This window comes from Biomphalaria glabrata, chromosome 12 (assembly GCF_947242115.1).
Source record: "Biomphalaria glabrata chromosome 12, xgBioGlab47.1, whole genome shotgun sequence".
NCBI classification, from domain to species: domain Eukaryota; kingdom Metazoa; phylum Mollusca; class Gastropoda; family Planorbidae; genus Biomphalaria; species Biomphalaria glabrata.
Genome location: NC_074722.1, coordinates 36,993,241 through 37,003,880, shown reverse-complemented (window position 1 = coordinate 37,003,880; position 10,640 = coordinate 36,993,241).

Sequence of the window (10,640 nt, the reverse complement as noted above, 5' to 3'; positions counted from 1 at the left end):
CTGCTTAGAATCCTGGTGAAGACTTCGGGATCTTTGTGTGCCTCTGAGTCCACCCAGCTCTAATGGGTACCTAACATTTGTTGGGGAAAGTAAAGGCAGGTTGGTCGTTGTGTTGGCCATATGACACTCTCGTAAACCGTGGGCCACAGAAACAGATGACCTGAACAAAAGTGGAGGGATTTGATTACGCAAACTGTCACAGGATACAAAGAAATGAGCCCCCCTCTCTCCCCACGCTTTGACAGTGTCCATAAATGTCAGGGGGGCAAAACTCATCATGAACCACTGGACCACTAGAAAATGCACGCCAGAGTATTTCTGTTTATAATTTCGTACATATCAAGCTAGAGAGCTGCTCTTACCAAAGTCCACTGTGCATTCGTTGGTCAAATGGTCAGCCTATATATTAGAGGAAAAAATAAATTCACTGTGTATGCATTAAAAAAAAAAAAGAATAAGTGGCCCTTCAGACGAGGCATTCTTTTACACTTTTTATATATATTTTTTCTGTTCATTCTTTATTTTTCAATGACAATAAACTATGAACAAAATATTCCCTATATACCATACGACTTTAGATCTTTATGGTCTAATAGGGGATTCCCCCAGCACAATAAGGGATCACAGACCGAGGACAAGGTTCAACGATCTTTTTTCCTCCAGGCAGTGTCTAGCCTCTTAATAAACACCTAGATCTAGTTGTGAATCACACTTTAAGATAAGATTGAATTAAAGTAGGTTGCACCCCCCCCCCTTCTTCCCTTACTAATTCATTTACGCCTCTGGTAGGTATGGGGGAGGGGGAGGAGGATTTAGTCTCTAGTCTTACAATGATCAACACTTGGACCGATTATAATTTCGATTGTCAGTTAGCACATGTGTTTACAGTACACGACACACTGACACGAAACCTTTAAAACACAATACTGTAATGGAAGCCATACTGTAAACATCTCAATGAAAGCAGTCTAGGTCTAGACATACAGGATTCTTGCACAACCCAGTACAGCCTACTATACAGCCCACCCCCAGGTTAAATTTAGTCAATTCGAAAATATTACTTTGAAGAAAAAAAGAAAGAAAAAAAAAAAAGGAAGAGTATTTTTAATATTGCGTCACTTGTATTTTTAATATTGCGTCACTTGTATTTTTAATCTTGCGTCACTTGCTGTATTGTAGGAATCTCTTAATTTTAGGAAAGAAGTTTTTTTGTGAATGGGGCAATATTACTGTGAGTAGGTTTTATCTTTAAGTGCACCTTTTTCCCTAGTGCTATTAGAGCGTGGAATGGGTTGCCTGAATCAGCCAGGAAAAACAAAGACTTAACTGAGTTTAAGTCACTGATTAACATGCATGACTAAATTGACACATGAAATGCGTAGGGGGGTAATAATCTTTTTTTCCCTGCAATCTATAAGATAACTTAAGATAAGATAAGATATTAATAGGCTTATGTTGATAAGGAAACAACATAAAAGAATGGACGGGCCTGCCATTGAGAGAGGTTCTAAATAAGACAAATGACAGAGAAATGGAAAAAGACGGTCGACAAATCTTGCATGGTGCCCCAACAGATAGGTAAAGGTGAAAGGTAAATGTTGATATGAGTTGGAAGTTGCTAGGACAAATTTGTACAAATGCCCCTTCTTCCCTGACGCTATTAGAGCATGGAATAGGTTGTCTGAACTAGCCAGGAAAACCAGTGACTTGGTAGAATTTAGGTCATTGGTTAATATATGGCTTCTTTTAGTCTTGAAAGGCAATGGATGCGCCCAAATGAGTCACTGGTTTTGGTTTAATCTTGAGACGGGGCAGAATCAGGTGTGGCTAATCAAGCCAATTCTAGAGCGGCAGACTTTGCCACAATTCGTACATGTGTATGCCTCTGATTCAGGGCTAGCGGACAGGGCAGCTTTCTTTTTTTCCCCCTCTTGATTAAAGCCGCTTGATTCTTTTGTTCTTAGCGAGGGTTGTCCCAGCACCCACAGTCTGTCTCCATGCACTCCGGTCTTTGGCTGTTTTCCCACATACTTTCGCTGATGCCTGTGGCTCTCATGTCTCGCTTGCAGACATCTCTATATTTTAGTCTTGGACGGCCCTTGGGTCTGACTCCTTCCACATTGGTTAATATGCATGACTAAATGCATGACGCGTAGGAGGTAATCATCTTTTTTGAAGCAACGTCTGCATCTTATAAGATAAGGATGAGTACTGAAACAAATGATGACTAAACATCACATAATACATTTGTACGCATAACTCTACTGACTTGAAGGTTCGTTTTTTGGACCCAACCAAATGTTAGCTTTGTACTCTACCACTGCCATCCGATATCACTAATGGACCTCATTCACCAATCGTAAACAAACATTTAGTCACGTGATCGTACCTCACTCGGTCAGACTCTATCACCGCCACTCATTGATCAGGGAACATGAAATGCACCAAGATACCTGTGTGTAGTCGCTGAATGAACTCTTCATGTTGTCTGTTGTATTTATGTGTATGTTTCTGTTTTGTCTTTATATGAGAAACGAGTCCTTGTAATCACAACAAATTTCCGTAAGGATCAATAAAGCAGTCTTAGTCTTTGTCTTAGTGATAAAACAATTTTTAAAAAAAAACTGTCACGTGACAACCATCATGAATTAAACATGAAATCGTAAATTATATAGAAGAGATAGAGCACCACGTGGCTAAATGTTGTTTGTTTACGATTGGTGAATGAGGTCCATTCGGGGTGGTGGGGGTGCGTGGGCTGGGGTTCGAGTCCATATCTATGTTACAACAAATGTTCTTCCCCTTTTCTCAATAACGATTGTACCTTACTGCTGCCATTGAAAGTTTCATGTCATTTTACGTCCGATCCACCCCACCCCCTTAGCCTGTAATACTTATTTAAAAAAACAAAGAAAGATTTCATAAGTATCAACATATAGCTTTATTTTTTTTTTTTTTTTTTGCATTCCATTTTATTTAGTACACGCCGTCCCCTTCAGCACTCGGTTGTTTTCTGGCGCCCATCTACACAGTCACACCTTACACACTCAACCAAGTACCAACACTAAAGGTCAACTAGTTTGCGCCATACACAGTCACACACAACACACTGCTTGGTCACTCAAAATATATACATTTACTATCACAAGCCAGCGACGGGACCTGGAGGGGGTTAATGCCATGGCGCCAAGCTTTGCTCTCCATTTCGAGATGCATAAATGCATTCTCCTGGTGTCTAGACTGCTCTATTTGTCCTAGTAAGGGGGAAAATGAGGCTGCACCGATTAGTGACAGAGCCAAATATACTTCTGCATTGGGAGTGATCGTCTAGCTAAGGAAGTCATGTTGAAGTGGGCCTGTGGGTTATAGAGTCACGCACTTCTGTAATGGGCGTGATTGTCTAGCTAAGGAGGTCGTGTTGAAGTGGGCCTGTGGGTTATAGAGTCACGCACTTCTGTAATGGGCGTGATTGTCTAGCTAAGGAGGTCGTGTTGAAGTGGGCCTGTGGGTTATAGAGTCATGCACTTCTGTAATGGGCGTGATCGTCTAGCTAAGGAAGTCGTATTGTAGCTGGCCTGTGGGTTATAGAGTCATGCACTTCTGGAATGGGCGCGATCGTCTAGCTAAGGAGGTCGTGTTGTAGCTGGCCTGTGGGTTATAGAGTCATGCACTTCTGTAATAGGCGTGATCGTCTAGCTAAGGAGGTCGTGTTGAAGCGGGCCTGTTTTTCTCACGCAAAAGTCATGAACAGAAAAAAATTGGGAGAAATTCGACCGCTTTGGGATGAAAAGAAGAAGTAGAATCACTCAAGCGAAGGAATGTTGAAACGCCTTTAACAAAACAACAACAACAACAAAAAAAAAAAAAACAATTTTTTTTATTTGATAATATCTATAATACTCAATACTGGATTTCTAACTACAAAGTATAAATTGAACGCCTTTGGTGTCGACCCCCGCCCCTGTAATCCATTGTCTAGAGTCACGCAGTCTAGAAGATATGATCCACATTCCCTGGCTGGCTCCAGAATGTCCTAGCTGCTTACCATGCCAAATGACGTCAAATGTCTGAATGACGTCAGCTTCTCTTTCATCCGGTGATTGTGACTTCTTGAGACGCTTTTGTCTGGTGAACTGACACCATAGTACTAGCACATAGAAACTTGCATAACTGGGGGGGTCTGGAGATAAAGGGGTGAGAGAAAAAGAGAGAGGGGGGAGAGAGAAAGAGGAAAAGAGAGAGAAGGAAAAGAAAGAGGTGAAAAGAGAGAGAAAGAGAGGAGTAGAGATAGTGATAGAAGGAAGAGAGATAGGAAAAAGAGAGAGAAAGAGAGAGGAATAAAGATAGAGATAGAAGGAAGAGTGGGAAAAGAAAGAGAGAGGGAGAAGATAGGTCGATGGGGAAGGTTAAGGGAGAGAGAGAGAGAGAGGGAGGGAGAGAGAGAGGGGGGAAGAGAGAGAGAGAGAGGGAGAGAGAGATATGAAAAAAGAAAGAGTGAAAAAGTGAAAGAGGGAAAGAGAGAGAGTTAGAGAAAAAGAATAAAAAAAACAAAGTTTTAAAACAAAAATTCGACTATTAACAAAGTAATGAGTTGTATTGCCAAAGATTTCTCTGCATTTTTTACTAATGAGAAAATAAAATGAAAGTTTAGACCTGGGACAAATGGGCGGGGGGGGGGGAGGAGTGGTGATTTCACTTGCTAATAGCTTATAAGAAAGTTAAATAAGAACTTCTATTGACTTAAGTTACCCAAGTGGCAAGGGGGTGGTGGGGGAGTTACATTAACATTCTAAAGCACCAACAACTCCTGAATGGAAAGTCGTCAAGTCCAATTGGTCTGGCGTTACATAGAGAACAGGGGCGGGTCTAATAAGGAGGCGTTGGGACGAATCGAACTTTAGTGGAGAGAACAAACAACAACGTAAATAATTACATTTAATAATTACATTTAATAATTAGCCTACATTTAATAATTACATTTAATAATTACATTTAATAGGAAATCAATCAAGCAGATAACAAGCCAGGAAAACCAGTGGCTTGGCAGAATTTAAGTCATTGGTTAATATGCATGACTGAATGCATGATGCGTAGGACGTAATTATCTTCTTTTTTGAAGTAACGTCTGCATTATATAAGATAAGATAACCCTATTGCTGTTTGTGTATCAGGTGTATAGAATTAAGAAAATGTTGATACATATTGAAATACAAATTTATATCCATGTAGAACAGCATTTAGCCTGGGACAATGATCCTTTTGGGTATGGCGTCCTTGACATTGTTTACAATCGAAACTTTTTCTGGAAAATAAATTCTAGATGTTACATATTAATATTTTGCTTATTTTCGGGCGTCCTTTTGAGACGGGACTTTCAACTTACAGACGTGTTTATATTGTATCGAATACACTCCCAAATCTTTAAAAAAAAAAATTTCAACGAAAGGAGCAGGTCTAAAACAGGTAAAAACAATAAAAAAAAATAAATGTAAAAATAGCAAATAAAAGGGGATGTAACCGGTTTTGGCGTCAGAATATCTCCGCATTGTCACGTGTTGTCTGTGAACTAATAGAAAATGGCTTAGATTTTAAGCGGCACGACTCTTGCTTATTTCCCTCTAACTGTTGAACTGTTTGCCCATTTACCTTCATATTGTGGTCAATCAGCCTCTGGGACTATTTACTATCTCAAACTCATTATACTAGGACTGGAAGCGTCAAGAAATAAAGATTTAATTTGCAATTTTCAGACCTTGCGGTCTAAAGGGCAGATTAAGTAAAGGTTGTATGTTCTGTGGCCCACGGTTTACGAGGGTGTTATGTGGCCAGCACATAAGAGATCCTACAGAAGGATCCTAGGCATCACATTCAAAGACCGCATCACAAACCAAGAAATCAGAGACAGGGTTACTGTAGCGATCGGAGCCCATGACGACCTACTAACTATTGTAAAAAGACGAAAGCTTAAAACCTTTGGCCACATTACAAGATCTACGGGGATCGCAAAGACCTTCCTTCAGGGAACAGTGCCAGGGAAAAGAAGAAGAGGCAGACAGAAAAAACGATGGGAGGACAACATTAAAGAATGGACGGGCCTGCCATTGAGAGAGGTTCTAAACAAGGCAAAAACAAAAAAAGGGAGAAATGGAGAAAGACGGTCGACAAATCTTGCCTGGTGTCCCAACGGTCCAACAGACTAAGGGATAGGTAAAGGTAAAAAAAGGTAAAAAAAAATGTTTCCAGCACAACGACCAAACGCCTTTACTTTTCCCCAACTGACGTCAGGTATCCATTAGAGCTGGTTTAACTCAGATGCGCCCAAAGCTCCCGAAATTAAAAATCCAGGTGTTCACCGAGATTTGTACCCTAGACCTTCGGTTCGGAAGTTAAGCGCTTCACGCTCAGCCACCGCGCCTCCGTATCAGACTATCCGGTCACATAATTCCTTGAAACCTGGCATCCGATGGCACTAAGAACTCAAAATGATAGTGTACTAAGATATCAAATAATAGAACACAAAGATATATAGAGAGAGCATGGAATGGGTTGCCTGAGCTAGCCAGGAAAACCAGTGACTTAGCAGAATTTAAGTCATTGGTTAATATGCATGACTGAATGCATGACGCGTAGGACGTAATCATCTTCTTTTTTGAAGTAACGTCTGTATAATATAAGATAAGATAACCCTATAGCTGTTTGTGTATCGTGTGTATGGGGTATCTAGGAGGGGTAGCACCTCTAGTGGACAGGCAGTCGTACCCTCTTTTTGAGAGTAGCCTGGCTCACTCTTGGTCCCCACTCGGTACCCAACTCTCACCCGTGGCTCCCAGAAGCTGTAGCATGCGCAGCGGCCACACCCCGGAAAAGGCTTTGACTGGCCGGCTAAACCAGGTAGAGGGTATCTGACGTGTCCATGGCACTCAGTACACTGAGGTTCTGTCAAACCTAGCATGTGAAGTCTGGACTTGGCGGCCTGTGCGTAACGTCACAAAACTAGACTAATCGGACAGAATGGCAAGTACCAGCACAGTGCTGTGGAGTACTCAAGAGCAGGACAAGACACACAGAAAGTCTCTGGTCATCCACTGCACCCAAACTTGTCCCCGGACGTCTTGACCAAATCTTGCTTCCGGAAATGGACGGGCTTTAGGGCGAGAGAATGAGGTCGACGTGTTGCGCGAATCCTCCTCACTTTAATCCAAATTCCAGCGCAAGTCACTTGTCATCCCCCCCCCCCCACATTCCGGGCTCACATAGGTCTCACCAACCACACGAGGAGGCATAAAACCCCAGTGCAAAGCCCTCAGCCCCCATGGATGACAAAGTGGTCATCATCGAACCACGATGGACGAACTATATCGGGTGTATAGAATTAAGAAAATGTTGATAAATATTGAAATACAAATTTATATCCATGTAGAACAGTAGAGAGATATGAAAAAAGAGAGAGTGAAAAAGGGAAAGAGAGAGAGAGTTAGAGAAAAAGAATAAAAAACAAAGTTAAAAAAAAACAACAACTTGACAATTAACAAAGTAATGAGTTGTATTGCCAACACTAACGAGAAAATAAAATGAAAGTGTAGACCTGGGGCGAGGGAGGGGGTGGGGAGGAAAGGTGATTTCACTTGCTAAAAGCTTATAAGAAAGTCTAATAAGAACTTCTATTGACTTAAGTTACCCTAGTGGCAAGGGGGGGGGGGGAAGTTACATTAACATTCAAAATTTTTATTTTTGGCAGCTTGTTTAAAACTGTTGAAATACATTTTATTATTCATCTAAATAAAAATTTTAATTATTTTTCTTTTTAAATACAGAAAAAAAAGAAACAAATTAAGCTTCGAAAAATTTGATTAATTAGAAGCTGTGTCGAAATTTTTATTCGGGATTATCAGGGCTATCCCTATAGACCTAATTGTTATTGTCGACCCCTCCCCTTTCCTTTTTTTTTCTGTACAACACACAGCACGCATTTTTTTCTTAACCACACTCTCTCTTTCTCTCCCACCCCAATGTCCGTAATGCTATTAATGGCTTTATGAATATGCAAAGGAAAAGAAAAAAAGGAATGGAATGATCTGGCAACAATTATCACTCTCGCTCCAGACTCCTAGCTATGGGTGGCGGTGGGGGAGGGTCGCCCGTAATAGAAGAGGCAGTCGGCGCCGCAGATAACATCCGCCGAGCTATTGGAGCTGTCCTTTTTTATGCAGTGGGCGCCCTCACATTGTGGCGTGCGGGGCAATGAAACGGCAGACGCCCTTGCAAAGCCACACACCTCGAAGCACCAAGCACGTACTTACAAGCAACGGATCAAATCCGAGCACTCATTCATGAGAAGTGGTAGATAGAGCACATGGTGTCTGCCAGCACATGCGTCACCCAGATCGCGACGATCCATGGTGGCGACTGAGGAGGCCAGAGCAGACAATTATTGCGCAGTGCAGGACGGAACACTGTCCTATTGGGGCATACTTTGCCCGGTTCCGCACGAACTTTGACTCCCGATGCCGTCACTGTGGAGAGAGCGTCGAAACAGTGTCGCACGTCTTGTACGAGTGTCCCCAGCTCCGCGAGCTAAGGGGGGACCTGTCTGAGCAGTCACTCAACTTGTATGGTAGCTATGAGGCACTACGCCGGACGGCTAAGTTTCTTGCCAGAGCACTACGGGAGGACTAGTCCTTCCTGCTCTGATTTTTCAATAGTTCATCTCAGGCAACAATTATCACCTCAAATGCACGATCAGGGCTAGACACCATTTTAATAACCCTGACGGAAAGCAGTTTCTTATATTAAAGTAATCCAAGCCGCTCTAAGTTGACTTTAGCTTAAAACACGGAATAATGTTTTAAAACGAATATTAAGTTTTGGTGTAAAGTTTATGACATTTTGTGGGAGCTTTTTTTAGATTCTATTTTTTTTATCGGTTCTTACAAAAGTGATAGAATTGTTTTCACATCGGTGTCATCCCAAAGTTTTCACGTGGGCCCCAACTGGTCATGAATAATGGCCCGTGACCCCAATTCGAAGGAGCCGAATGGGCCCAAGCGTAATGAGCCCTGTTGCGCCATTGCTGCTACGCTACAGACTGTGGGCCCCTAATGGTCGTGGGCTCGGGTTCACATTTTTTTCGCCCCATGGATGCTACGCCACTGTTCTATGTTAATGTGCTAGATCTAGCTTTTTTTTTTTTCCAACGATGTCTGGGCTGGCCAGGTTTGAAAACAAGTTTTTCAGACGACTAGGACTTTCTTTTCTTATATGAAAACACACACACACACAGTTACACGCCAGGTTGTAAATCAGGGGTTCTCAACCTGTGGGTCGCGACCCCCCTTTTGGGTCGATTGGCGATTTGCCAGGGGTCGCCCAAAGACCATTGAAAAAATGGATTGTTATTGTCTATTCTTTAATTGATGTGTGTGTGTGCGCGGGGGGGGGGGGGCGCGGCTAAGTGGGGGATTGTAAAAAGGGGTCGCCGAGCATAAGAGGTTGAGAACCGCTGTTGTAAATAGTTCAACCACTTGTGTTAGAAATGTTTAAGTGTTAATGATTTAGCTTTGTTTTAGCCTTTGATCAATGGGGATGGGGGTGTGAACTTGTGAAGACAATCACTTGACCAACCTATGGTTAAAACACTGTTTTAGTCATGTGACAGCCAGTATATTGATTTCCGGTGGAAATTGGACATTGGATTTCATTTCTTTAAACTGATGTGGGCAGATGCTGAGATGAACTGTAACTACACGGCATATATAATCAGAGAAAGCTGGGCTAAGGTTTTAAACCTGACCAGATCTAATTACACTCAGGACACCAGTACTTTAACCCAAAAAGAAAATCTTCATTTGTACCATGAACAACTGCAGTGTTCACCTTCACCTTAGTCTGTTGGGCAGTAGGGGCAACACACAAGGTTTTGTAAGGGGCATTTCACAAGATTTTGTAAGGGGCATTTCACAAGATTTTGTAAGGGGCATTTCACAAGATTTTGTAAGGGGCATTTCACAAGATTTTGTAAGGGTCATTTCACAAGATTTTGTAAGGGGCATTTCACAAGATTTTGTAAGGGGCATTGCACAAGATTTTGTAAGGGGCATTTCACAAGATTTTGTATAGGGTAACACACAAGATTTTGTAAGGGGCATTTCACAAGATTTTGTAAGGGTCATTTCACAAGATTTTGTAAGGGGCATTTCACAAGATTTTGTAAGGGGCATTGCACAAGATTTTGTAAGGGGCATTTCACAAGATTTTGTATAGGGTAACACACAAGATTTTGTAAGGGGCATTTCACAAGATTTTGTAAGGGGCATTTCACAAGAATTTTTAAAGATATGACACAAGATTTTGTAAGGGGCATTTCACAAGATTTTTTAAAGATATGATACAAGGTTTTGTAAAGGGCACCACACAAGATTTTGCAAAGGCACCACACAAGATTTTGTTAAGGGCACCACACAAGATTTTGTAGGGGCAGGCACCACACAAGATTTTGTAAAGGGCACCACACAAGATTTTGTAGGGGCAGGCATCACACAATATTTTGTAAGGGCACCATACAATATTTTGTGAAGGGCACCGCACAATATTTTGTAAAGGACACAACACAAAATTTTGTAAAGGGCATCACACAAAATTTT